Source organism: Emydura macquarii, unplaced genomic scaffold (assembly GCF_026122565.2).
Source record: "Emydura macquarii macquarii isolate MOO-44397 ecotype Brisbane River unplaced genomic scaffold, CSIRO-AGI_Emac_v2 contig_561, whole genome shotgun sequence".
Taxonomy (NCBI): Eukaryota; Metazoa; Chordata; order Testudines; family Chelidae; genus Emydura; species Emydura macquarii.
This window is the reverse complement of record NW_027130698.1, coordinates 973,568-1,001,186: the sequence shown is the minus strand read 5'-3', so window position 1 is coordinate 1,001,186 and position 27,619 is coordinate 973,568. Positions and strand designations below refer to the sequence as shown.

Below are 27,619 nucleotides of genomic sequence, written 5' to 3'. Positions count from 1 at the left end.
AGACCACAGATACACAGAATTAGATACATATGAATAGGTGCAAATTTGTTTATATTGTTTGCTTTTCTTTTAAATCTATTTTGACCCCTACATCCTTCCTACCTCCTTCAAATAAGTTATTTTCTGTTTGAAATTTCTCATGTTTGTTTCTAAACGGAGGTGATTTTTTCCCCAGGTTTTAGGTTAATCACACAAGGCATCTGGGAGACGTGTGAATTTGAAAATCCAGGAGATTTTTTAAAGTGTCTTCTTAGGTTGTCATGTTTCTAAAACAGCTTGATATATACACGCTAAGTTTGCTTTAGTCTGTTGACCTCAATGGGAATTGGTGCCCTTAAATTTTTTTTCAGGAGCACTAGGTGGTTAATTTTAGCACTATCCCTTATTAAAGTTTGAAAACTCTCAGATTCCAGTGGTGTTAATGAATTCTGATGGTTAACACAAAACATCAGTTCTAACCTACAGTTGTTGGACTTGGTTTTGTTTTATATTTTAGAGGCTTATGTTATTTTGTAGCTTTTTTTTTCCAAGATAGACTTAAAAAAATAAACTTGTAGCAGCAACAGTTGAAAAGTTGAAAGTTTGTCAGTGATTTTTCCTAAAAAATACAGGTTATTTTTGAGGTTCTCCACACCAGCTGTCCAACCCATATCAGCAGCACACTTCACCTTCTTTCTCACTACTAAAAAGCAAGCCCTTCTATTTCAAGTTCCTGCTCTGGTTCCTAATATATTCATATATACACATCTCCCACCCGGGAGGGCATGAAGCAAGTCTTATAATGTTTGATATTTTTCTTAAAGCCCCAGCTTCTGAAATCAAGAGATTAGGTGAGAACCATAACTTTCAGGGCAGGGGTTGTTTATTTTTGGAGAAGTTTCTAGCCCTCATGGTCACAGAGACGTGCTTAAAAACATGATCTAAGTTAACTGACAAGGCTAATACAAAGAACACAAAACGTATTATTTATTTAAATTCTCATACTTTTTAAACCAATTTCATGATTGTTTGAGACCAGACTCAGTATTTTTGAATGCTTGGGACCAGCAGTACCAACAGGCACAGGTGAAATCTTCATCACACCCTGTTTCTCACACAAATCCACATGCCCAGAAGATCCCTGCCAAGAGTGTAACCAAGATCATTTCACACAAACCACAAAACTTGAGGTACCAGAGAACCCCAGGGGAAGGGCAAAGTTATATCTCCTGTGAAGGGCACTAAATGCTGCTGCTCCCTTCACTGGAAAGATTTGGGCAGGAGGAGTAAACAGCACTGCGGCCTACATGCTCCACGTAGTTTTTCACCAGGGGGAGGTGGAGCTGGGTAACAGAGCAACTGGAGAGGAACAAGAAGAGAACCAATGAGCCACAGCACCCCTGTCATCCTGGCATGGGGAGCCTGGAGCAGAGGACCCAGTCGTAGGAGGCACGGCAGTCTTCCTGCACACTGAGGAAGTACCTGCTGGAGCTGCTAGGCAGACTGTGTCCTGCACTGCCCACTCTTGCCAGGAGCTTGATTTTAGGGCCAATCTGTTGATGACAGGAGAAGTTCCAACCCTCACCCCACATTCAGCCCTGACCACAAGAAAACACTTTACAGTTGGTTGCCTTCCTCACTTCCCTAGCTCCTAGAGAAGAGCAGCCAATCAGAGCGACTGCTGGAGACAGGCAGAATTCTTCCCTCCTCCCCAACCCTTAAACTGCTCTGGGCTCATGAGGATGCATTTAGGAGGGTGGGGGGGAGGGGAGCAGAAAGAGACCTGCTGTTCGAGGTGACCCTGCTCCCTCCTCATCCCTCCCCTTCTGCGAAAAAAATGGGTCAGCTCCTCCCTGACCCCAGCATTTCTCCATCTCTGCAACACCAGACTTGGGAAATGGGCAAGTGTGTATGAAGAATCACTGCAGCTGTCCCCGTCCAGGCCTGGGAAAAGAGAGAGGCCCCCTTTGCCACTGCCACCCTTAGGGAGAGGGGAAGAAAGAAGAACCCCTAGAGCTGCAGGAGGTGCAGAAGTGGGGCTGGGGGTAGACTTGCTACAGGGGCTGGGGTGCTTGGTTAATGGCTAGGCTGGGGGAGGGGTATATGGGGGGAATGGAAGGGCCACAGAATTAATTAATTAGAATTTCTGGGTGCAAGAGCTCCTGCAACAGGACCCAAATCACTTCACTCTGTATGTGTGGGAATTGGCAACACTAAATGTGTCAAATACACTGGGGACGGGCAGAGGGAGTATAAAAATCAAAAGACAGACCAAAAAACACACTATTTTTTTTTTTAATCTCATGATTTCTGGATCAATCTCATGATTTTGGAGGTCTGACACAATTTTTAAACTTTTGTGTTTGGCAGTACAGCTTATTTCCTGCTGAAATATGAAGGAAGGGCATGAAGGCAGTCCTATCTTTGTTTGGACTGAAAGGCCATGGTCCTCTCCTCTCTACTTGATGAAGTAGAATTTGGAAATGAAGGTATTACCTACTGGCTGATTGCCCTGCTTCAGGGATCCAGCTACTGTAACCTGATGCTGATGGTGCACCTGACTAAAGCTGCATCAGTGCCCCTGGGCAGCTGTGTCTGGATGCTGTTACCACCCGTATAATTCCTATTTATCTCCCAACTTGCACTTGCCTCTCACTGCAAATATAATCCTTTCTGTACTGCAGAGCACACAGCACTTCTCATCCTGCCACTGAAGGTGTAACCTTTTCAGTGACAGATCTCATATACCACTTCCCTCACTCACTTCCCAGTAAGTATAATACCTTCATTTCCAAATTCAACATCCACCTGCCATTCATACACATATATATGCCTATAGTGCATAGGAGGTCCCACCAATAGGGATCAAAGAGCTTATAAAAAACAATAAACTTTCACTGCGTATCAACCTTTTAAAGTAGTTTCTAAACAAACAAACAAAAATAAAAGGAAATTCCCTGGCAAAAATCATATGCACTTAGAGTTATATTTTTAAAATTGTCTGAAAGGCAGGAAATATGCAGTTAAGATTCAGCAAACAGCTTTAACTCTGACTCTTCACCAACATCCATTCTACCTATCAACCAGAAATCCCCTAATCATGAAACCTCAGAGTTGTTTCCAATCCCTTATTTCAACCACAAACCCTTATCTTATACTTCTTGTGCAACCCTGAACCTCTTCCTGTTTATCTGACCATTCCCAGAAAAACACTCCAACATATGCCACCCACCTGACTGAACAGGTGGGGGCACTTGATGGGACTGGCGGTGAAAGGGGAGACAGTCCCTGTAACAAGGGTGGGAGACACTAGCCAAAGGACAATTGGTAGCTCCTCCCCCCGGGAGTCTCTGGCACTGCTTGGGCAGCAGGGGGGAGGAGTGCTGACTGGCCAGCATTCCCTATTTAACCTGGCCTGGGGGCCCTGTGAAGCCTCCTTCAGCTCCGTTCCAGCATCGCACCTTACCACCACCACCACCCTCAAACAGATCCTGCAGCTCTAGCCAATCACCTGTTTAGGAGGTCAGGAAGTAATTTTTTTCCCCCTTGGTCTAACTGGCAGAGGATCAAGAATTTTTTTGCCTTCTTCACAGCACTTGCAAGCCACAGTGGGTTAAGCAGGAATGTGTTTAGTACCTAACTGAAGTACTGGGGTGGAGTTGTTTATTCATCACAACTGGAGAGCAGTTTCCAGTGCTTAAGAGAATAGTTCCCAGAGGTAAAAGACCTGGGATTCTGGTGACAGGCCTTGGGCTTATTGGGTAGGGTGAGATTTGGTGGCTTTTGTAGGCCGAGGTCTCCACTCTGCTGCACCTTCTATCTGCCTCATGAGGTGGGGAAGGGAGGATGGTAGGATTCAGAGAAAGCTGAGTCCTGGGGATAAGCACAGGTAAGCCTAACTCATGTTATGAATTACATGGTAAGGAGCCCTGTTACCCTGCAGCAGGAAGTCTCAACTTTTTCATTAAAAAAAACCATGAAGTTCAGAAAATTTCAGTTTGGATATGTTGCTGTGGTGCCTCATGCCTCTATTCTCTTCTATAGGCTAGGATCTGCAACCAGACTACATCTGTTATGATGCACTGCAGTGGCTGAGCAACAGAGGAAACCAAGGAGCACCATGGGAAATGTAGTCCAGCTAGGGAGCCTAGCTAAGATAGGGGAATAGGGGCATGAGGCACCTAAACTACAACTCCAAAGACGTGCTGTGGCTGCATTTCTGAATACAAATTTTTATTTTTTCAATTAAAAATTTTGGGGTGGAATTTTTCAGTTTTCAATTTCTCACCAAAAAGTCAAAATTTTCCACAGTAAATTTTTTTTCCAATGAGCTCAAATGGTAAGGCATTTCTGTAGTATATGTTACATTGTCATTTGTGCACAAGATATTTAAAAAAATCTGAAGTTGCTAGAACACTTATTTTTACCCATATTCCTATTAGGTAAACAAGGAATGGAGACTCAGGAGTCTGCTGAACTCCAAGTTTCCTGGCTTTCAAACTTCTGTTTTTGTTGATTTTTTTAAATATATACACTATTGCAATATACCAGTGGCCCTGATCCTGCTCATATTAAAGCCACAGGAAGTTTTGCCATCAACTGCCGTGGAAACAGGATCAAGCCTACTTCTTTGAAGTAAGTTAATATACGCTTACAAACTCAACTTTATAAAAATTTAAGATAAAAGTTTGTTAAGAAATGTGTGAGCCTCTCCACCAATTGGTTTCAGTTAGCTATTTTCTTGGTTTTCTGAAACCAGCAAATTTGAAAAAACTGACAAGGGAAGTTGATTCCTGTAATACTTACAGCCTAATTCTCCAAATCAAAAATGGTTAGTTAAGCATCCAAACTTCTGGGTGCTTGCCTAAACCAAAATAAAAATGGAATGTCAGACATTTAAAAATTCATCCATTGTAAAGTGTGCATCTATATGTTGTGTTTCCCCTTTTTGACTCAAATGGCTAATCAAATTTCAGGGTCTTGGGGATGTTCCAGTTGGAAGCAGAAATCGATGATGATGTCTGGTTTTCTTTGATGAACTCTTGTTTATTTACAAAGAATGTACAAAGTCCTACTTCTCCAGAAAGAACCAAAACCAAGGGATAGCTTCTTTGTGTACACCCCAATCCTCTTTAGCCAGCACCAAAACCAAAAGTGCTCTCCTTAGCCTCTCCCAGGTTCACACTGTGCTTACAGGCTCTGCTTAGATTTCTTCAGGCTCACTCTCTCTCTCACTCACTCACTCTCACACACAAACAACTGAGCCAAAAGCCCTTTCTTACACACTGTCCAAAACTCCTGAGTGGATTCACATAAACCTGTCGTCTTAGGTGGAGGTTTGTGATTAACTTATCCTTAGAGTTATGTTATTTGAAGGGTGCATTCACACCTATCAATCTCAATGAGATTTAAACTCAACGTATGATAAGGTTTCATCCTGCTCATAAAAATAGTATACAAAGAGATTCAATACTTTTTTTAGATTTTCCATTCCAACCATAAGTTAATACTAGGAACGCTTAATACTAGAAACTACAGGAACTAAAATTAAGAAAGTCAAATTTCATTGAAAATTGCTTAGTAAATGTTTCACTTCAATCTAAATTATTTTGTCAAATCCAGGGCTCTCTTCTATCCTTCCAATTTAGCAATGCATAGAGCACCTTGGCAAACTGACCATTGCTCAGTATGGTAATTCTGCAAGGACTGGGCCCCACTAGTCCTAAAAGGAACCTCACTTCCTGTCTATATATAAAAGTAGATTAAATGAAAGTGAGTCCCCAAGATCTGAATGCTGAATTCTAACCCTGTTGTATGTTAGAGAACAACTGATTTTCCAGCATACATTGCAATAGGTACCATATATGACAGAGCAGGATTGAGCCCTCAGTAACTACCTAACAAAAACGTGAGATGACAGCAGTTTTCTACTTGAGCCGTACAATTTCTTATTTCCATGCTGAGGGTACTCTCAGTTTATGAAACCCACCACTGGATACATGCATTATCAAAATACTGTCTCATCTTTTATACAAAGGTACAGTGAGCCATTCAATTGCCTCTGATGGTGTTAATAGCTATTTTGATTTCACTCACATTTTTGCCCTCCAGACTATTTCCCGTGATATCAATAACTAAAATTCTGACTTTAACCATTTCAATTGAAATCACAGATTATATTTAAGTATTTGAAATGGATTACTGGAATTTAAAACAATGATGACACCAGAAATGCCTGTCACCACAGCCTACTTTAATTTAACATGAAAAGCCTGGTTTTCTTCTGCTGGAATCAGAACTCCTCTACCTCCCAGATAACAAATACTTTTAAAAAATATATAGCTTTATTCTTTGAAAACAGAATAAACCAAGTTAAGCTATCAGTTCATTTCTATTGTACAGTGAACCACTATAGCATTTCCATTTTCACGATAATTGAGAAAATTGTCATTTTAAAATGTTTGCTGTGATGTTGTTATATCTCAGATAAGACTAGTTAAAAGAGTCACAGTTCAGTAAGCCAAGTAATGGTTTACCAGCTCACGTGTTTAAATGTAATGCTCTTTCAGGCCCTGATCCTTTAACCACTTACATTTGCATAAAAGTACTCCCAACTACATAAGCATTTCCAGGATCTAGCCCTGAGAATTTATTTCTCCCACTAGAAATATTCTTGTAAGCATACCTTACACCATCTGGTCGATTGACAAATCCTAGATAGTCAGCTATAGATTGTTTTGATTCTAAATGACTCAAACGAGTATCACTGAGGAAACTTCACAGAATACATACTGAATTTTTTAAAAATATTGTCCTTATTGTGGTAACTAAAACTGTTTAACTAAGGTTGTTATAAGCATAATACACTCCTGTTAAGAAATACAGAACACCAGACTACTGAACCTTTTCAGGGTCATTAAACAGCTGTAAACATTATTACAAAAATAAACCAGAGATTTCATGCTTACATTTTAGCCCAGAGCTGGGTGTGCTGAGCAAGTACATTTTTTTCATCTTTTACAATCAACGCTGGTGACATTTGGGCATCCAAACAAATTACATCACAAATATTACCAAGGGTGGGTAGGATACTGAGTGGTTTATTTGCCAGATGATTAATACATAAACAGTAGGGCAGTGTGGTTGACCTATTCTTCTTTGACAGATTTGTAGGGACTACTAAAAGACATAGATGGAAACAGTTAAATCTTAACAGACATGTGTTGCAGGGGGTTCAATTTATATATAAGCCATCATTACACTACTATCCAATCTGATAGAACACAAAAAACATTAGGCCAGATTCTGATTTCATTTATATCCATTAAAAATAGAATAAATTCATTCACTTCAGTGGAATTACTCCAGATTTACATTGGTGAGAATCTGGCCATGGATGTATACATTTTTTTCTAATGTAGTTAGATTTAAGAAATATTGGGGCAAGGGAGTATTCTTTCAAAATACAAAGAAAACATTGATTTTCAACATCGGTTAGTTTTATTTAATTATGGAAATGTTATTAAAATCCATTTTAGTAATGCAGTGACTGCACAACTAGGTCAGTGAAATTTAAGAATGGAGACTAATCTGCAAACTCCTTAGGACTGATACCAATCTTCCAATTCTCAACAATCAATAGTTTCACGAAAACAAAAGAAAACATATGACAAAACTACAGGCTATATATTGTGGCACTGATTTTTAACCAGACTCGTCATTGATTTCAGTTGGGTGTTCTGCTTTAAAAATGATTTTACAATATGGCCCTATGCTTCCAAGGCAATTTCCATATATTAAAGAGGAGATACAATAAGAGGTTTCCAGGTTACCTTAAAAATTAGATTAGTTAACAAAAACAGAAAGCACTTTTATGAGTCTATTATTTTTTTCATTCTACATTGGGAAGATCATTTGGTTTCTAAAATACTATAGGTTACTTTCTGGATTGCGAGGCATTTTGAACCTTAACTGACAAGTTAAGGATTGTGAGACAATCAAGATGCTACTTGATGAATTATAGTGATTTATAAGACTTTGAGAGAAGAGGAGAGGCATTTATAAATCTGACTCCAACATTAAAATAGAAAGATTAGAAGAATGCAGACAAATTGTTTAGTTTATTGTTATTCTGCATGTAACTTAGCGAAATCTCTTTTCTCATGTATTTATTCTATTTTATTGTGAGTATATTTTTAAAAGTAGGATCCAAACACAAAAAAGATAAATAATTGGTGCTAAAAGTTCAGTATCTCAAAAACGTTTTTTAGAAATCCTGTTATGTTGCGGGTTGTTGGTTGTTTTCTGGGAGGGCTGGTTGAATGGTTGGTTCAGTAAAAAGTAGCATCAAGATTTTTTTTTAAACATATAAGCAACTATTCACATTTTAATTTATTGTTAGTACTCACTGGATCACAAGAGTCATAGATTCAAAACTGGAGCTGTATTTGTGGAATGTTCAATGTAACTGAAGTTTGTGGTTTTTGTTTTGTTTTTTCAAAAATGCATTAACTTACTTCCACATAATTCTGAACGTGAAAAACTGGTTTATTCTCCCCAGCTTGGAGAACCTCTTGCAGAAGATATATGATAATTCAATTCTACTGATTTATCTCTAAAAGCTGATAAAATGCCCTTGAAATAAAGCTTGTAATGCTCCAACTTTAATATTATATAGTAAAAATGAAAAATAAAAACTCCATGAGTTATTGCAAAGTTTATAAACTATTTCCACTTCATGTTTTATACACTTTGTGACCATAGAAAGTTAGGTGTTTTAAATCCTTTATTACTATGAGAGGACACTATACAGGATATGCTATTGAAAGAAGAGCTGTAAACCTACAATACTGTAACTGATTATATTATTTCAATATACATGTATTATAGACCCAATTCTGCAGTCCTGACACAGGCAAATGCTACTAAAGACAAACGTAATTTTGACTTGGTCAGGACGTAGGATAGTGCCCCAGTCCTTACGTTTGTAAGGGGATGAACAGAGAAGGGTTAAGACTACAGAACTCAATTCACCTACATTTAAACACAATTTAAATCCAAGCACAACTGACTGCAGCGCTGTGTTAATCATTTTATTTCCATTTCATAGGGGCTTAGAATTTGATTTTGTGCAGAACAAAATATAATGTAAAATGCACATATGCAACACAGATCAAAGTATGATTGATTTTGAAATATTCATACAAGATAGCCCAGTGAGATTTTGTTCACAGGGGCACCTGTCAGGAGCATAAGCTTGGATACAAATCATCAAATAAGTACACAAAATCATTATTAAAATCCAGGCATACAATCAGATAGTCAGTTGTCTGAAACTACTGGACTGTAGCCAGCACACTGGCTCAATAGACTACTGCTTTAGTCTTTCCAGCTCCTTAGGGCCCTAGTTCAATTCCTCCAGCTACTGGTCAGGTCACCTGTCTGTACCTGGTGTTGACTTTCCTGGCATTTAATTCTAGGAGTAAAGCAAAAAAACAACTGCGTCCATCAGTTCCCTTTGACCTAAGCTGCAGAAACATCTGCTAGTTGAGTCATGAGCTGCTTGTTGGCCAAATTTAACAGTAACGGATCCTGTTGTGGATCAGCTCTCTCAGCAGTAGGTGTCACTGCAATAAATAGATGGATTTCAAGGGACAGAGACACGTTCCCAATGAAAATGCATAAACAGAATATCTCTGTGCAAATGAGATGTTTCAAAATAGGCGTATTGCCCATTGAGATGAATTTTTCTGCTATATGTGAAAGACTAAAATTTTGGTTTCTGGGGAAAGGAAATTGCACAAATGGGATGGGCAACAAAAAAGTCATTTTGCCATTTAGTCATGTGTCACAAAGATCATTTAATTCACATTAATCACCTCCCTGAAATCCCAGTTCTATTTAAAAAAGAACTGTTATAGTTACATATTATTTGAAAATTCTCTCTAACAAATTATGTCATTTTCTCTAGTGGAACAAAAGACCTAGTTATATTAACTGCATGCTCAACTACAGTTTTAGGACTGATCAAAGATCACAAGGTTAGTCTATTTGTTAACAAATTAAGAAATACATTCCCTACCTAATCTGCACATACAAAAAGGAGAAAGAAAACATTTAATGGCTGCCAAAAAATTGAGTTATTATCTATAGATTTATAGTAGCACATAATTTGAAAAATCTATAACCAATTCATATTTAAAATAGAAAAAGTGATATGCCAAATAATGCCATGGACTGCTTAGCCAAGATCACACAAAAATATTTTGGGCCCTTATAAAACAATTAGGGGGGTATTAAGGATGTTCCAAACTACCTGCTGTCAGTTTAGACAGTGGACAACACAATACACCATCAAACTTGTGGGCAGTACAAGTTATTTATTACCTGTGAAACTGACATAAGTATAATCAACATATCAACTACATGCTTAAAAAACAAGTGTTTAAATACTGCTTCAGAAAGAGAAGCAAATCTTAATTCACTTATGCACGTCTCTGATTTGCCACAGATTACTTCCGGTTATGTGATGAGATATAATCTGACATAGACACATTGAAATGTATAAATAACACAGCCTTATGAATTTAAAGAAATATCTCCTTTCCAACAGTGGCTAATTACTCCGACACAAGAGATACTTTTATGGTGCTAAAGTAAGTAGCAAGTTTTCAATGGCAGCACATTTGTAATATAAATATTACACAACTGTAAGAATATGATGAATCTATGTGACCCATTTCTGGATCCCCAAATGGTCCAAGATTTTGGAACCAGATTCAGCCAAAGATGCCTGCATGGGTGCTACATCAGGAAAGTTCCCACAGGCACAAAGACTGTTCCTGAGTAACCCCCCATCCTCCACCCCATTGCTAGTGGCCCTGGAAAGCTGTATGAACTAATAAGTACCTCTGACCCCTTCTGTCAGGATCTATAGCTCCATCAGAATGGTCAGCATATGCTGCAATGACGCTACTATTGAGAATAATGTAAAGGGACTGCATGTCCAAATGTATCTGTGTAAATTCTTTCTACTTGCCTGGGTGACTGGCATCTCCTGGTCAAACTGTTCCATTCTGTAGGCCAATGAGCTGGTGAGCCAGGGGAGGAGAGGTGAAGGCATGGCACACTCCATCCAGGAGGGGATTGTCATGTAGAAGAAGGCACAGAGTTCAGAATAGGAGATGGACATTAAAGGGGCGTCTAGTTGCATGGCTTGGTGGGAGCAATCGTGATAAGGGGCAAAAGGAGAGGCAGAGAGGTGATAAGGTGTTCCAGTCTTTGAAGCCAATATATTCAGGCACCAAGAAAGCACCATTATATATGAAAACATAAAAAATAACTAGTTACAGTTAAAGTAAGCAATAAATGCTGTAGCTAATTATATACAATCATGTAATTATGTAATCAATGTATGGGTAATAGATTAGATATGAGTTGTTGGTTTAAGGGGTAAAATATAAGTAGAATCACACCATAGGGGTATAGGATTAATAAGTGTATATGACGGATAAATGTGTCTTAGGTATATAAGTAAGATAAGGCTCTAATATAAGGCCTACAGACTTAAGATCTGCAAGATATGTAGCTTGACCAAAAAGGCCTCAGGCCTGAAAGAGGTTGGCATGACTAGATGACAGAGAGAACCCTGTATCAGTAAAGTGTAAGTTTACAGTAAAAGATGTGTTAAGTGCTGATGTTCTGGAAACTATGCAGCAGTTGACTGCAAAATGTACTGCAATCTACTAGTTAATAATGCAAGATGCGCGATAGTAACATTCTGGGAGATTCTATAATAACCTCAAGTTGTTATGGTAACTCATTGACATAGATGCTAATGTGAATAAGGGGACTAGAGGATAGCCTATAAGAAATGGAGCACCCTAAAATACATGGGGTGCAGAAGTGCAAATAAAGAAAAAGGGGTTGACGCGGTCATGCACAGCATGGATTAGCATAGTGAACATAAAAGGAACTCAGGTTAAAAGGTGTTGCCTAGCTTAAGTCAGTAGAGAAGCACATCAGGAAACACTCAACAAGATGGGCACCCAATAATCATCTTACTTATCTCAATGTTTCCCCAGGACATGTGTGTATAAAATCATTGATGCTTGACATCACATGGTTTGTTTCTGTCTCTGTGTATATTTCAGTAATTGTGGCATTATTCACCTGCTTAATGAAACTGTTAATAAAAGGATGTTTGATAACTTGTGAGTGTATTTACTTGTGGACATTCTTCCTTGTTTGCTTGTAGAATCTCCAAATCTAATGATATTTCTAATGGTGTATCTCACCCAGCTAATGTTGATACTGTACTCATTAGGAAAATTGAACCTTTGTCACAGGTAACGGTGGGTTAAAATACCATTGATAATATCAACTCATCTATATTATAAAGGCTACAATGCCAAATTAATCATTTCAGAAGAGTCAAATTTCCTTTCTCAGCAATATCCATATATTGTTGGTTGTGTCTTGTCTTTCCCCTTAGCAGCTATTCAAACTAGGGTTTGGTCTACACTTACCTCAGCGATTCAGTGGCAGTTGATGGGAGTTACGCAAAGTATGCAAAGAACTTGCATAACTCCCGTCGACTTCTGTGTTTCTCTTCTGCGCGCTGTCTTCACTGCACTGCACCGACGGGAACCGTGTTCCCATCGACGTAGCGCTACGCCACTTGAGGAGGTGGTTTTAGTACGTCAACTTCTGGATCGACTGAGCAGGTCTTCACTGACCGCTCGGTCGATCCAGATAAGTCGATCTGACGGCAGCAATTTTGCCGACGGCAGTGTAGACATAGCCTGGGTCATATCAGTTTGAGTATTATAGAACTTAAGGGATCTTCTGATTTCTAACTCCCTGAACAAGTTTCCCTCCTAGCTACAGGCAAATAAACTGACCTACCTCAAAGCCAAACCTTTAGTCAAACCTCTAGACAAATATTCATCACGAAAATTTGACTTAAACAAACCTTTCCCCCATCTAGAATCCCTCTGCCCAGCTATATACACACAGTCCTTGGGAAGTTGCCTATCCAGAATGGGATATTGCTTTACACGTCATTTTTTCTACCTCAGGAACTTAAGGCTGGTTGGGAATTTTGTGCTCTTTTTTGAGAGAAAACTGCTTTTCTGACAAAGCAAAAATGTGTTAATGGAAAGTATCTGTTTTCCTCAAAAAAAAATTTAAAATTTTTGTCAGCCAGCTGAAACCTTTAAAACAAACAAAATGTTAGATTATTTTTATAAAACGTCTGGTTTTCTCATTTTTCTTTTTTAACAAAAGTCAATATTTTCTTCTGAAAATTCAATTTTTTCATTTTCATCAAAATTTCCCACAGGAAGAAAAACAAATTTGCCCAATCAGCTCTAAGTAATATTTAATATACATTTTCTAAACTTCTCTTTCTGCTACTAGAATAAACAAGAAAGGAAGACATTTCAGGAGGTCCATTAACTAACCCAAACAATAAAATATAATTTAGGAATTTTCCTGAATGATGTAGCCTACCATAGTGCTTCTACAGTGTTCTAGACCATTGCTATAGAAGATTAAACCAGCAGTACATTAAAGTACATTGTGAACACTGAGAAACTGAGGATTTCTTTAGTAGGAAAATGGCTCAGGCCAATGGACAGTGCTACAGGCATGTCTGTATGCTCAGTGGAACCAAAATAACTAAATCAGATGTAATTCACACCTTCAATTATTTCAGTGTAAGTCTTTGTGCAGGTACCCTTTATTTTGGAATAAGAGTACCTATTTCAATATAATTTAAGTCAGTAAAAAAGTAGATATTTCAGCCCGCACCAAACAGATTAATGCAATATATTTTTCAGATTAATGCAATAAATTATTTTTGATTTCTCAGGGTTTAGTCTTTCTATTCTTCCCCACTCTGTCTAGACTGAACCATACATCCACATAACATCCCTGAGATGGAATCTTAATCTCAGTGATTACTCCAAGAGGGAGTTTGTCATCTGTGTTCCTCTGATCACTGGCAGTTGCAGAGTATATTGGGTCCTGGGGTGGATCCAAGAAAGACTTATGGCCTCAATACAGCCTCTTTCCCATTAGAGACTGGGTGAATGCCCTGCCTAGAAAACAGGAAGGGTGAATGTAGGCAATATTTATCAAGCTACTTAGTGTGAATTGGAAAGGATGGTATTTGGGATATTGAGGTCTTGGTAAAAGTTGGTGAATCTAATCGTTTCAACACTAGCAATACAATCATCTCTTCCTCTGCAGACATCCAACTACAGAAGAGGGGCCTGGATTGGGTGCCTCTCTCAGGAGACAAGTTTCTCTCTGATGGATTAGCAGGTGTTCCTGTGAAAGCAGGACTTCAAAGAGAGCATTCTCAGAACCTACCCACATCAAACAAAGCAACATCTATCTTTTGCCTGTCCCCTAGACCATTCACAGAACTTACTACAATGAAGGTGACTGTGTGCTGGTTCACCAAGTTTGGTGACCTAAGATGCAGCTACCCATGGATATTTCCTGAAGTGCCATTGCATGCTATTTGAAATGTATCAATTTTGGGGTGAAACTCTTTAACTGACATACAGTCCTATTTTGCAACATATTTCCTGTAGCTATTCTGGGCAGACATAATATGGATGATGAATTATCCATACTCATCCATTCCGGATTGGTATTTCTGATAGTTTGTATGTCTGTGCTGGTTCTTCAAGTTACCCAGTGTCACCAAAATGGACAGGAACAGGGTCAAGGACAGGAACACTTTAGCATATGGTGAGCACAGCAACAGCTGGATACCATAACTTAATGTGAAAGCTGATTCTTGAAAATCCCTGAGGCTGAGCATTCAGTTTCAAAATACACATGCAACCTTACATAGCCAGAGCAAGGGCCAAATTCTTAAACTTTCTTGAAAATCCTGCTACAGCCTTGAAAATGCTCCCAGTTTTAAGAGCATTCCTAACTGCACAGTCCCATATCCCATTGTGAAAATAGCCCACTCTGCACATGACTTAAATAGACATTACACCCTCTGTAACAGAGCCATTGATAGAATCCGGGACTCCTGACTTCCATTGCTTAGTCCAGAAAGCATCTCTCTTCCCCCCATAAATGACTGCTGAAAAAACTGGATTTTTCAACATGTACTGAGTCTGCCAGCACAGAACTTTGATAGTTAAAAATATTGTTTACTCTTTGATAGTTGCCAGTCTCTTAGTTTATTCTCCCTCTGATTCCTCTTTCCACACACATCTCCCCGCCCACTCCCCGTTCTCCAAAACATAGACATGACAACAAAAGAGACTACAATTTCAGTCTGTCTTCTGACTAAGAGTGAAGTGGTCTCTATACGTGAACTACATATTCCCTGTTTCCAGTTATTGGAATGAATTTATTTTTAATGATAATTTCCATAAAAGAATTTGTTAAAAACCCTGACTTGGAAAGTACAGAAAGGTTGCAGCCATTTCAGCAAAGATGCAAGAAGTGGAAGAGGGAGGTGAAGAGGCAGGGTTGCTGGATTGCGAGAGGGTCAAGGAAAGATAAAGCAACAATGAAGCCTTGTATCTTTTTGATCTTCAAAAGACAGAACCCAGCAAATTCCCTGCAGAGCTCAGTGGAGAAAGAGATGGAGGGAGGAATCTCAACTATAATTTATAGCAACATTATTAGCAATAGACAGCAAAGTTATACTTAATTGTCACACTAGAGAAATGGAACATTGGATAATACAAATCTCCTTTATAGTTTGGTCTTCTGGTCTGTGTATACCTTTATTGATACAATATATCACTGCTGTTGTCATTTAATTTTATTAATTGATCATTGTCATGAACACAACAGTGGAGCAGATAACTTTAGAAGCCACTAATACTTCCTGTTATGCTTTCACTTTGAGATAAGTGGTGTAGTCTTACAAGTGTGTGGTTAGCACTTTCAATACACAGCAAAGACATACATGGCTTGATCTAGAACTGCTATAATCATATCTATTTGGAGGTCAAAGTCTATTAATACAACATGCTTTTTTCCTTCAGATTACCATATGAGAGAACAAAATGGTGAATCAACATTGCTGCCATTAATACTATTCCTTTCAATGGCTTCTTGAGTCAGGAGTCAATCCTGAACAAGAACATCTGTACAAAATGTAATTGACTTTGGCAATACTTTTCTTTATTTCTCTAGTTGCTGTTGAAATGATCTCTAACCTGCCTAAGATAATTTTGCCTCACAATAACTCTGTCTTTCCTCCTCAATAACCTAGGAACAAGGAAATGATGGCATAAACCACAGTAAGGGGTCAAAATCAGCCTTTGGTTGGTTACATGTGTACAATGCCACTGAAGTCAGTGAGGGGAAACTTGTGAGGAATGAATATGACCCTATAATTTCATTGCAGGCTCAAGAAGAGAAAACAGAATGATTATATAGTTCCAATATGAAGAAAGATAAAGATGTAAGCAAAGATTATGGTAAAACAATCTATGTACATTTATATGCAAATCTGGTGTGGCCCTAAGGATCCTACCAAGATGCCATTGTAGCCCTGAGTGTAGTGTGGGCACCCTTGCCTTAACTGAACACAAATAGCTCTAATCATTATGAAAAAGCCACAGAAAATCCTACAGATATGTAGAAGGGGGATAAATGAGATTGATTGCTGCTGTTTTTTAAAAGAATATAATATAGGCCTTTACACAGTTTTGTTGTTAATTACAATATTCTGGGTATCTGACTGAAAAGTCAGAGAAACGATCTCATTCATGGTTGATAGGTGAGTGGCAACAAGGCTGACAAATTAGGTCTGATAAATGCAGTCACAGGATGACAGGCACTGGCAGGTTCACTTATGCTCGCAAAGTTAATGGGAAGAAGGACTCTGCTAACGGGAATACATTCTTAACAGCCTACTCTAGCCAAGTCTGGTAAGATTCTGACCAAACCCTTTAGCATGACGGACAGTTTTCCTAGAGGCTATTGCCCTACAGTAGGTTGAGAAAATCTGAGGAGTTCTGAAACACCACCTAATAAACACATCATAAACACCACAGATTAAAATATAATAGTTTAGAAAATAACATGCAAATAAATATGAAGCTACTTTCATTGAAGGAATTTCAGGGGCTTTTGAGCAAAGCAATGCACAGCTCAGCAACTTGAGTTCATTTTCTCTCATTCATGTAAACCTTCCCTAAGTTTTAATTTGAATGTATTCACACACCCTGAATTTTGTTCCAAATTTTTTAACCCAAAAACTCAAAGGAAACTTTAGTTGAAATTTGAGCTGCTTTTATTGCATAACTGTATGAAAACTGTCTGGCTAGCATGATTTCAGCACTAAAACAGGGTAACTAGAAAGGTTCAAAAAGCTCAGGGGCCTTTTAAGAAATCTGGGTTGAGTTTCGAGTGCCTGACCATGGACATAGTGGGTGCTCTCTCACTTGTTTCCATGGGAGATGGGCACTCATCACCTCATGGGATTGGGCACCAAAAACTTTAAAAGCAGGTGAGTTTTAGGGGCTTCAGTTTCCTAATGAAAGCTTTGCAAAACTCTGCTCCTGAGTTGTCTGACCAGAACTTCAAGATTCCACTGCATTATTTCTGAGTTAAGGTTTCCATTTTCCTGTATCTATAGTGGTGCATATATTGAGTATTAGTAAGCCTCTTTTTTTAATTAAACGTAAGTTTATCCACAATTAATGACATTTCCTAATCCTGCACAGGCCAGATATTTTGATCTGAACTGAAGAAGCATGAATAGTAAGTAAGTACATATTTAGTAAATTCTCATTTCTCAATGCAGAATTATCCATGTATCATAGATGTGTTTAAACAAAACAACAGTTCCCCTTCCAGCTTTCGGCTATGAGAAATATAAAAGCATATTATTTCTCAACTTTAGACCTTTGGCTTTTATTTTCCTTGTGGCATTTTTATGGAAAGCATTTTGTGTTTTCAAAAGGCTTTTTTGTACTTTTTCCACATTTTCACTAAATGAGGTAGAGGGGCATATATTTAAAATAATATAATATTGAAAAATGTAAGCACTTTGAATGAGCATAGCTATTCCATTTATAACCCAATCTTACAAAATGCCCATATCGTGTATCCTTTATTCAACAGCAGACTCTTTTCGCTTCAGTCACAGTAGCTAACAATATGTTATTGATACGAATTTAGGAAACTGTCAGCAAGCAGCTCAACTTTCAGATCATCAGTTAAGGTGAATGGGTGCACAGAATCTTTCTGTATGAAAGCCTGCATGGATGCTGGTATTCCCTCCAGCTTCTATAGTGAAGTAATGAGAAATGTAAATATTTGTCCCTTCAGTAATGGCCCAGCCTTGTGCGCTATACAAAACCAAAATTCCCCACTGCTTTCACTGGGAATTTCACTTGAGTAAGAAGTATACTGTTGAGAAACAGGGGTGAAATTCACCTCTCCCTGAACAAAGTAACCGAGACTTTGGCAGGTCACTCCAGGGGCTACCCCAGCTGACAGGCAGGCCAGAATGTGCAGTAAAAATCTCTCCACAGCTGCTAAACCAGCCCTCTGCATGCCTATGAAGAAGTTTGGAGCTCACCTAGGCCCATACCATACAGGTTTATCAGGGCTCAACCATGCATGGAGAAGACTACTTGCAGAGCCACTGCACTCAAGCTCACTCATAAAGAATTGAAGTGGGGCTGAACTGGTGTCTAAGGCTTTGTGCATCCTCTCTGAATTTAGGAGAATTTCACCTCAAATGCAAAAGTGACCAAGCCTTGCATTATAAACATGTAAAACTCCTCCTGTGTTTTCAGCCACTTGCCAGTAGAGGAAATAAAGTTAGCTCAATACAAAATAAATAAATAAATAAAAATGTCCAGTGTATGCAAGTTTAATTTTTAAGTCATGTTAAAGATTTTTAAAAGATAATGAACAAACAGGAACATTATAACTGTGAACAAGGAAACCAAATGGTACAACACGTGAAGAAGCAGTGGTGCTTTTAAAACTAGTTTCTACATCGGTTTATAAGCTTTAATAATAAAGGAGTATGTTGTACTATTAGATGTTTGTCACTTGTTTGTCTGACGAAGAGAAATAACAGGCTGCTGCAAGAGTTAGCACCGTTGGATTTTTGTGTGTGTTTGTTTTGTTTTGTTTTGTATTCCAAATGATCAGAGAAAGTACCGTACTTTAAGGATGTGTCTTACTTGCTCTTAAAAGGGTAAAACTAAATATTCTTCTAGCTATTCTAAGCCTGCCATATAAGTATTATGCTGTTACAGATTTCAAAAGGTTAGCTTCAATGAACCTGACATCAGTATAACCCAAAATAACCCATTCAAGAGAAAAGTAAGAAATAATTGCTGTTTTCTCTTTTTTTTTTCCCTCAGCTATATTGCTATAATGATTTTGCATAACAGATTGAACAAAGTGCTGTTGTGACAGGTGGTAGAATTCAGCTAGTAAGCACAGAGACAGGGTTCAATTTAGTTTGTGAATCCTTTAATTGTTGTGCAGCTAATTAAAGAAGGTTCTTTACACTCGCAAGTGTTTATCGTTGCTAGTATGCATACATGAAAAATTAAATTGTGCCTTCAAGGGCTGAGAACTATAGAAAAATCATAGCTGATTCTGCAACATGCTTACCAGCTCAAAATAGCTGCTTTTCACAATTGGAATTTGTAAAACTTTTTGCTAAGCAAATATAGAGCTAATTAGAAGTGTTCGTTGGACCAATTAACATTTAAATAAATAAGCCATATTGCACATTTCACAGTCTTTATTTAATGATGCTTCTTAACTCTTTGGAAAGATTCCTTTAAGTACAAATAAGTTGTCATAAAAATGAAAGACAAAAATAACACCATAACAGTATATCCCATGCTTTTTTCTTTTTGCCTTGAAGTCTTCACTAAAACTCTGTACCTGTTACTGGGGAGGCGGGGGAAGGAACACAAATCTGGTTCCTTCTTTCATCTTGTCAAGTTACCTTTGCACCCCTTTGAATGCAAACAGCAAAACATATTTGATGACTATTTAAAATGTTAGGATAGCTCTGTTTGTTTACTTATCGTTTTGCCCCATGGTACAGAATCTGTTTCAGAAAAATCCTACTTTTATCTTGTAAAATGGCCATGCCAGGCAAAGGATGGGTGTCCTTAGCAGTTATCGCTACTGGGAAAACAACCAAAAACTGTGGCTTTGAGAGTTGAACATAGGAGCACATGTGAAAGGTAAAGAGTATTTTTTGGCTCTCCTGTTAGCACTCCCAACCTCTCTTAGTACAAGAACAATCGTGTTCTTTTTATACCTAACCCTACGGCCACAAATGTCTCTCTTAGGGGTCAAGTGATATTTTGCTTTCAAAACAACTGTCTTCTAATTTACCAGCCCGTTTTCATCATTCAGACCCTCAAGATAGAGAAAATGCATGCTTGACACTTTCTCTACTCCACCCTTTCCAACTCTTTTCCTAACACAAAGGTTACATTAACAACAGGGAAGAGGCTTCCTGTTACTTTTCTCCAAGAAGCAGTACAGTACCATGTAATCACGCTAAGAGCTAACATAGAAGGTTGCATTGTTGACCTTGGCTTTCAGCACAGAAAACCAAATTAACAAGGACCAATTAACAATTAAATAAATAAGGAAGATTAACGAAGAATACTCTGAATACCAAGAGGGAAAAAATAACATAAAACAAAAAGACTACAAAAACCTCAATATTCTGAGGGAACTAAAGGCTCTGGGCAGGATTCTGTTTTGCTGTTGTAGGAAGGTATGAACTGCTCCTTCCTGTGCGATCAGGGCCTGCTGCATTCCTGAGGGGAGTCAGCCCTGTCTGAAGGCAGGCAGTGTCACCAGTCAGAGGTTACGCATGGGAGAGCAGCTTTAAAATACATAGAAGACCCACAGAATCCTGAGTATGGAGACTATTGAGAGAGGTGCTGAATCTGTGCTGCCAGAGGCTGCCATAACCACACACTCTCCTTTGCTTGGCAGTGCAGGTCCTCTACAGATCTCCCTAGCAGAAGATAGTGCTGGGTACTGTGACCTTTATGCACTTCCATGACCATTCCCAGTGAGACGTTCCACTGTCTCAAGCCCTCCACATGCACAGGGGGTCATATTCTGTAATCCTTTTGCAATTAAAACTCCCGCTGTCTACTCTTCATCCAAAACTTTCTTTTAACACAAGACTACATCCTATAAACGGTACAGGTGCCTCTTGGATCATTTTAAAAAAACTAAAATATTATTTACCATCTTGGGTATTTAGGTCCAGGGAATTAGTTCAGGCTTCCCTATAACCAAGAGTCACCTTTATGAATAGTTCAGATATGAATAGTTCATGAAGGTGATTATCATATGCTATTTAAGTACATATAAAGACAAAGATAATGCTTTGCTCTTGAATGGCACCTTCTGCCTGAGCATCTCAGGACTCTGTATAAGTATTAATGAATTTATTGTCTCAACACTCCTGTGACATATGCACTGTAGGTAACTGGTATTATCCCCATTTTTTCAGATCTGGAAACTGATTCACTGCAAAGTTACAGTCAGAATTTTTAAAACTGATTGTGTGAGTTCAACTTGTGGGCCAAATAAGCAACCTCAAGCTTAGCACCTAAAAACTAAAGCACAGAAAGTAGTGGTCACTTTTGAAAATGTTGACCCAACAACTTGTGCAAGGTGACAGAAAAATCTGTGGCAATGCCAGAACACAACACCACTGATCTCCTGATTCCTAGCCTTATGCTTTCACCACAAGATCATCATCTTTTCCTATATTCATAAGGTATATACAGATAGATAGACCATCACACTGGGGGAGGGGGAATTACATTCTTGTTAGAAGCCAAGGAAAAGTTTTTCTGCAATTGCAAGAAGTCTTAGTTCCAGCCTTCTCCAGTGCTAAATATGATATAGAGAAAATGGGAGATATTTTTCCCCCAAAAAGAGCTTCTCGTTCTTCACTGGCATCTTGTGTGTAAAGAGAAGCCACTTGTTGCCAGAGGTCCTGTTCCGACAAGGGTCACGCTCCCCTACACTCATGTGATTTGCCCAAGAAGGTGACAAAGTGTGACAATCCCCTCTATCCTACAAAAATGTAGTGTTTGAGCAACTTGAACATTTGAACATGTACAAGAATATATGTTTGACACAAACTGGGGATGAGAAGGAGAGGTAATGCAAATCCAATGGGAATCCTGAAAAAAAGGGGAAAATAGGCCAAGCCCAAGCAAAGGCCCATAAAGTTGCAAAAGCAAAACTTGAAACATTTCTAGGAAAGTTGGGTGTGCATGAAAACTGGCTCAGGATAGTTTGAATTTATGCAAGTGGCACTTGTGCAGCAGACAAATCAAAGGTCTTGCTGTCCTTGAGGCAATATTTACAGAAGGATGAACTCTTCTTGAACAATTTCTCCAATGTGTTAGGAACAAATATGATTTACTTCCAACATTAGGCATGCATGTCTTCTTGTACCACAACTTAATTTTTTAAACAAATATATTTATTGTGGATAATCTTGCTCTAAACTCGGGCTTTCTTTTTTTTTTTTTTTTTTTTTTTTAACATCTGATTCCAATGTGCTAGTGGTTTGTAGTTTTCTGTTACAAAGCTTACAAAGACTGAACTAGTTAAGATGTATGGTTAAAAAAAGAGAGAGAAAGAGAAACACCTGTATTAAGATGGGTGTTTTCAAATACCTGACCTGGCTGTGAATGAGCAGGTATCACAAAAATTTCTTTGAACAGACAACAAAATCTCTAGGGCCAAATTCATTGGTGACATAAATTGGAGTCTCTAGTGGAAGGCTCTTAGTCCATTTAAATTAATTAATAATCATCATCTTTTTTTTATTTGTGGCAAACTCAGCTGATCATAGTTTCTATGACACATTTCTGGCCATTGTTAACTTTTTCTTTTCTAAATGTTTAATGCGGAGGTGCTGACCCACTGAGTAACACTTTGGAAGCTTTTAGCTACCACCACTGGTAGTTGTTGGAAGCAATGGTAACACTGAATCACGGAATCAACAGCACTGACAACACTGAATCAACAGCAGTTATCAATCTATGTGCAGTTCTTGTGGGTGCTAAATGATACCTTCATCTTGTCTACTTCATCCAAAAGTAGAGCTGGTCAGGAATTTTTCAATGAAACAAAACTGTAGGAAAGAATCAGTTTAAATTAATTTCCTGTTTCAAAAACTTTGAAAAAAGTTTTAAAACTGCTGAAACTTCTTGTTTTGATATTTTCAAAATAAAAAATTTCCTTCTATAAGTTTAAAATGACTTTTTGTATCAAAATGTACCTTGATTTAAGGTATAGAAATGTACAAAAACTTCCTTTGTGACCTTTAAGTCACTTTAATATCTTTATGTCTCAGTTTCAAGTCTGCAAAATGGGGATAATAATTCTTTGTTTCTCCTGTTCACTGGTGTCTTTGTCCATCTAAATTTTAAATTCTTTGCATCAGGGATTGTCACTTACTTTGTGTTTGTACAGTGTCAAGAAGAGATGACTGAGTATAGAATCTTTACCTCTATCCCAAATAAAACCCTCTGAAGATGAAGTAAATAGTACATAACATTCACAGCTATAAAACCACAGTCGTTCACTACCTCTTGTGGTACCTTTGCAGGGGATCAAGGACACATTCATAGCTGAATCACACTGAGAATATTAAAACTAAAAGTGAAACTGGACAGACACTGAGTTTTGTTGTGTCTGGTTAGAACACCTTAGTCATACAGACTTCCCATGAAAAAACTACAAACTTTTCTGCAGGATCTTGTTAGTAGGGACTCACTGAACATGGAACAGTGCTTTAATTGACAACAAAATCTTCACACAGCTCCTAGTATCTAAACTTGTGCAAGATTCAGCACAATGTCAAATGTTCCTTCTAAATATAAACATCAAGGGCGTGACCCAAAGCCCAAAGACATTAACAGAAGTCTTTCCAATTACTTTGATGGGCTTTGAATGAGGCTCAAATCTTTAAACCCCTTCTATGCATGCAGGATAGAAGTTGAACCAATGTATGCTGTGGGCTGCTGATTTAAATAAGAGCCAATCATGTGCCCCAGGCAAGAATTTATTTTTATATTTTTATCTTTACACTACATTTTCTATAAAGGAATGGTCAAGGTTGCCAGGTCTGCACTAAGAACTTTCTTCCTCCTGTAAAATCTCTTCCAAAAGCTGAAAAACTCACCAAAAATGATAGCCAAACCAGCATATCATTAAAGATAATCTGCAAAAAAGTTTTAAAGAAAAAGTATTCAGCCATAATATGAGTGCAGCCAACATGAAAAATAACCATAATCCACAGCTAGTGCAATGCATTGTTCTACACTTTCTTCCACTTCTTTAACGGGTCCATGAGGTCTCTGTTCACCTTCTTCCTGCTCAGAGATGCCCCAGTGACCTCAAGATCACTATTGATTAGCACTGGAATAGGGAGTAGAGGAAAAGGTAAGTCTAGCTTTTTCATTACTGAATAGTCCTCTATAGGTTTCTGAAGGAAAAGGAAAGTAAAATCTCAATGGTGAAAATAAAATAAAAACAAAACAAAACAAAAAAACCGCCAGAGGACTTTCCTATTCATCATATGCAGACTTTCTGATCCACTGAGGGTGCTCATATCACCAACTCAGTGCATTTTGGGACATTGCAATGGAGTAGAAAGAAAGTGATCAGAAAACAAACCTTAGAAGACCTAAGAAGGAGAAAAGGAAAAAGTAATAATGTGTTGAAATAATGGCAAATTATGGTTATTTTCCCAATAATTATGGACTTTTAAAAAAAGCACTGGAGGGTTATCTTTAAGTTGCTATGGACAACACACTAACAATGAATGCAGCTTGATGAGTCTGTCTGATATTGCTGGTGCATCTGCTATGTCATGTGATCTCCACATGCCTGCTCTGTTCCCACCCTAAAATAACCCTTTTCACTGTAGGCAGGCGGAACACAGAGATAATGTGATACACATCCATGCATGTTCCCACAAACCCAGCAAAAAGCAGGTATGTCTAATTTTAAGTCTTCTAGCATTGACATACTGAACACGTGTAAATTGATAAATACTTTTCTTCAGCTACAATCATTTCCATACAGGGAGACCCCAAGTCACAAATTATATAATAAAGAGAAGTAACATACCTGCAAAATGAACATAAAACACATTTATTTTATAAACTAGTCTGCAGTCAGCTCTGCGTCTTTCCTAAATGAAGGAAAAATATAAGGAAAAGTTTAGACAGCTCCAGCAGTTTGAAATACAAGCCCATAAGCCTCAAGAAGAATGCCTATAAAATGAGGCCTACTGTGTCTTTCCTTACATATAACAGTCTCAAACACAGGAGCAACTACATTGATTTACAATGAAAAACATACGTGGATATTTTTCTATTACTCTAAAAATTCCAGTTCCAATTTCTATTGGTTCCATGTTTATAACAATGTTACTGGGTCTGCTGGTCACCATGTAGAGTCTCCCATCAAATGTACCTACAGCTTTTCACATCTCACTGTGCTTATGTTCATATTGAACTACATTTTCCCCTCTGGAGAGCTGTGGTGCCTCAAGAATTCCTAAGGAAGCCCCCAAAAAGTGACTCAAACCAGTGAAAATCCATTTGGAGGACTTCCGATACAGCAAAGAACAGGGTCAGAAATGGCTGGTCCCAGTGGCGATAGTTAATACATAATTGAAAAAACATCTATGTAAAATGCGTAGCATACACTTATGGGATGCACAACATGGCCACATTAATGTTGCTTTTGGAACCTTCACTTTTGCATTCCCTGATTTTAGTTCTGCAACCTTAATCTTGTATTAACATAGTGAAGTGAATGAGATTACATACGTGCTTAAAGTTAGGCACGTGCTTAAGTTTCTTGCTCAATTAAGACCTCAACATGCAAAGCATCAACAATGCTGTTGATATATGAGGATCAACAGGGAGGGTATTCTTATTATCTTCAATGTTTGCATACAGCTTGGCTTTCTTGATGATAGGCATCTGATAAATCAATTAAATACAAATATAAAGTAATTAAAACAAATAAGTTCTATTTCATCAGCTAAACAGAGAATATAACTGAATCAGCAAGGTTTTTTTTTCAATCAGGAAATAGACTGGTTTGTTGCATATAGTTCAAATCTCAAGCTGATACAGATTCACAATATATACATAGAGCAAATGGTTAAATGTACCATTTATGGAAAAATTAACTTGAAGATAAGTTTAGCTAGAGTTGGCTAGAGGAACCATCCTATTTCCTAGGCCAGATCAGTATATCACATGGTCTTTGGGGAGCTTACACAGTCCCAATATGGTTGAGTTGTCTGCATGGTGCTCCAAAACATTTCCATTTAGTCTATGTACTCAGTGTTTCACCAATGGACAGCTTACATCCCTGCTGCTTCATCATAAGTACCCTTTTCAAAATTATATTTGTACAAGAATCTCACTAAATTCTTAGTTACAAGACTCATTCTGTAAAGGCACTAATTAATGGCCTATACGTGGAAGGGAGGTAGGGTGGAATAGGATGGCCCTGTGCATTATTTTGTTGGCAAGTACATCATTCTAGTAATTAATGTTGGTGTCTTCTTTTTAAAATGGATTAAACAATATGGACAATTCATACTCTGTTCTGCTCAGTATTTAACTTATTCTGGAGTCTCTCATTTGCTTGAGAGTCGTGTCTTCTGTCACTGGTAGTGCAGTATAGTCCTTCATTTCCAAGTAGCGTTCAATTTTGTATCAATAGGAGATGTATAACTTATACAGTATTTAACTTAAAGATGCATCACAAACTTTAGCTTTCTGACTAGCTGTCTGAAATATGCAGAAAGAAACAGGAGAATTTTTAAGCTTCTAATTCCTTTCTGAGCTTTCACTAAAGGAGTCATTTCTTCCCATGCAGATGTCTGAAGGAATGGCGACTAATGAAAAGCTCTCATTTTGGCACCATTCAGTCAGCCAGATACCACTTCCTTCTCTCTCTCTCTCCCCCCTCAACAGCCAGGTAGCTGCTCTGCAAATTTCATTGCTAAACCATGGCCCCTTTTTTCTTCCAGGAAACTATAGTGGTGTTTGAAGATTGGGCTTTGGGTTTAACTTGAGGGGGTGGGACCTGCTACTTTGTCTTATACAAGAGTGGCTCCACCTCACCAACAGGAATTGGGAGACTGAGAAGCCCTCAGAAATGGATTCTAGTTTCTGTCTATTTATATCATTCTCCTCATCCATATCTTTGCATCTAAACTCTGAAGTTCCAGAAATGTATGATGTTACTGCCCTGCGCACATCATGGCTCTAACACATTTTCTCCTTTTATTCTTGAGTTTAGGGAAGAAACTAGCAAAACAGTGGTCTGATTCAAGTGACAGGATGACAAAATTTTAGGAAGAAAATTAGGGTACAAATGCAGAACCATTTTGACCATATGGAAAATGCAAGAGAGCACTCAGTTCCCCCACCTTGCCAATTGAAGTAGTGGCTATCAAGGAGGATACCTTCCTGAACAGAATAGCTTTGGGAATGAAGTGAATTTATTCAAAGGGAGAGTGACCAAACATTTTAAGAGATGTCTTAATGCTCCAGAGGATATTCAATATATTTTCCTT

At 38.2% G+C, this 27,619-nt stretch overlaps 1 protein-coding gene across 4 annotated transcripts in view; it reads right to left on the bottom strand.

Moving 5' to 3' along the window:
* ZNF536 (zinc finger protein 536) overlaps window positions 1–27,619 on the bottom strand; it is a 205,192-nt gene that overhangs the window by 83,011 nt on the left and 94,562 nt on the right. The window contains exons 1-2 of one of the 4 annotated variants that reach the window (XM_067540013.1): window positions 25,851–25,874; window positions 25,144–25,207 (exon numbers count right to left, since the gene is read on the bottom strand). The exons of 2 other annotated variants lie outside the window; for them this stretch is intronic. The gene's annotated coding sequence lies outside the window, so the exon portion shown is untranslated. Of the gene's footprint in view, window positions 1–23,783; window positions 24,233–25,143; window positions 25,208–25,850; window positions 25,875–27,619 lie in introns of those variants that run through there. One more of the 4 variants, XR_010918301.1, reaches the window with a different exon arrangement.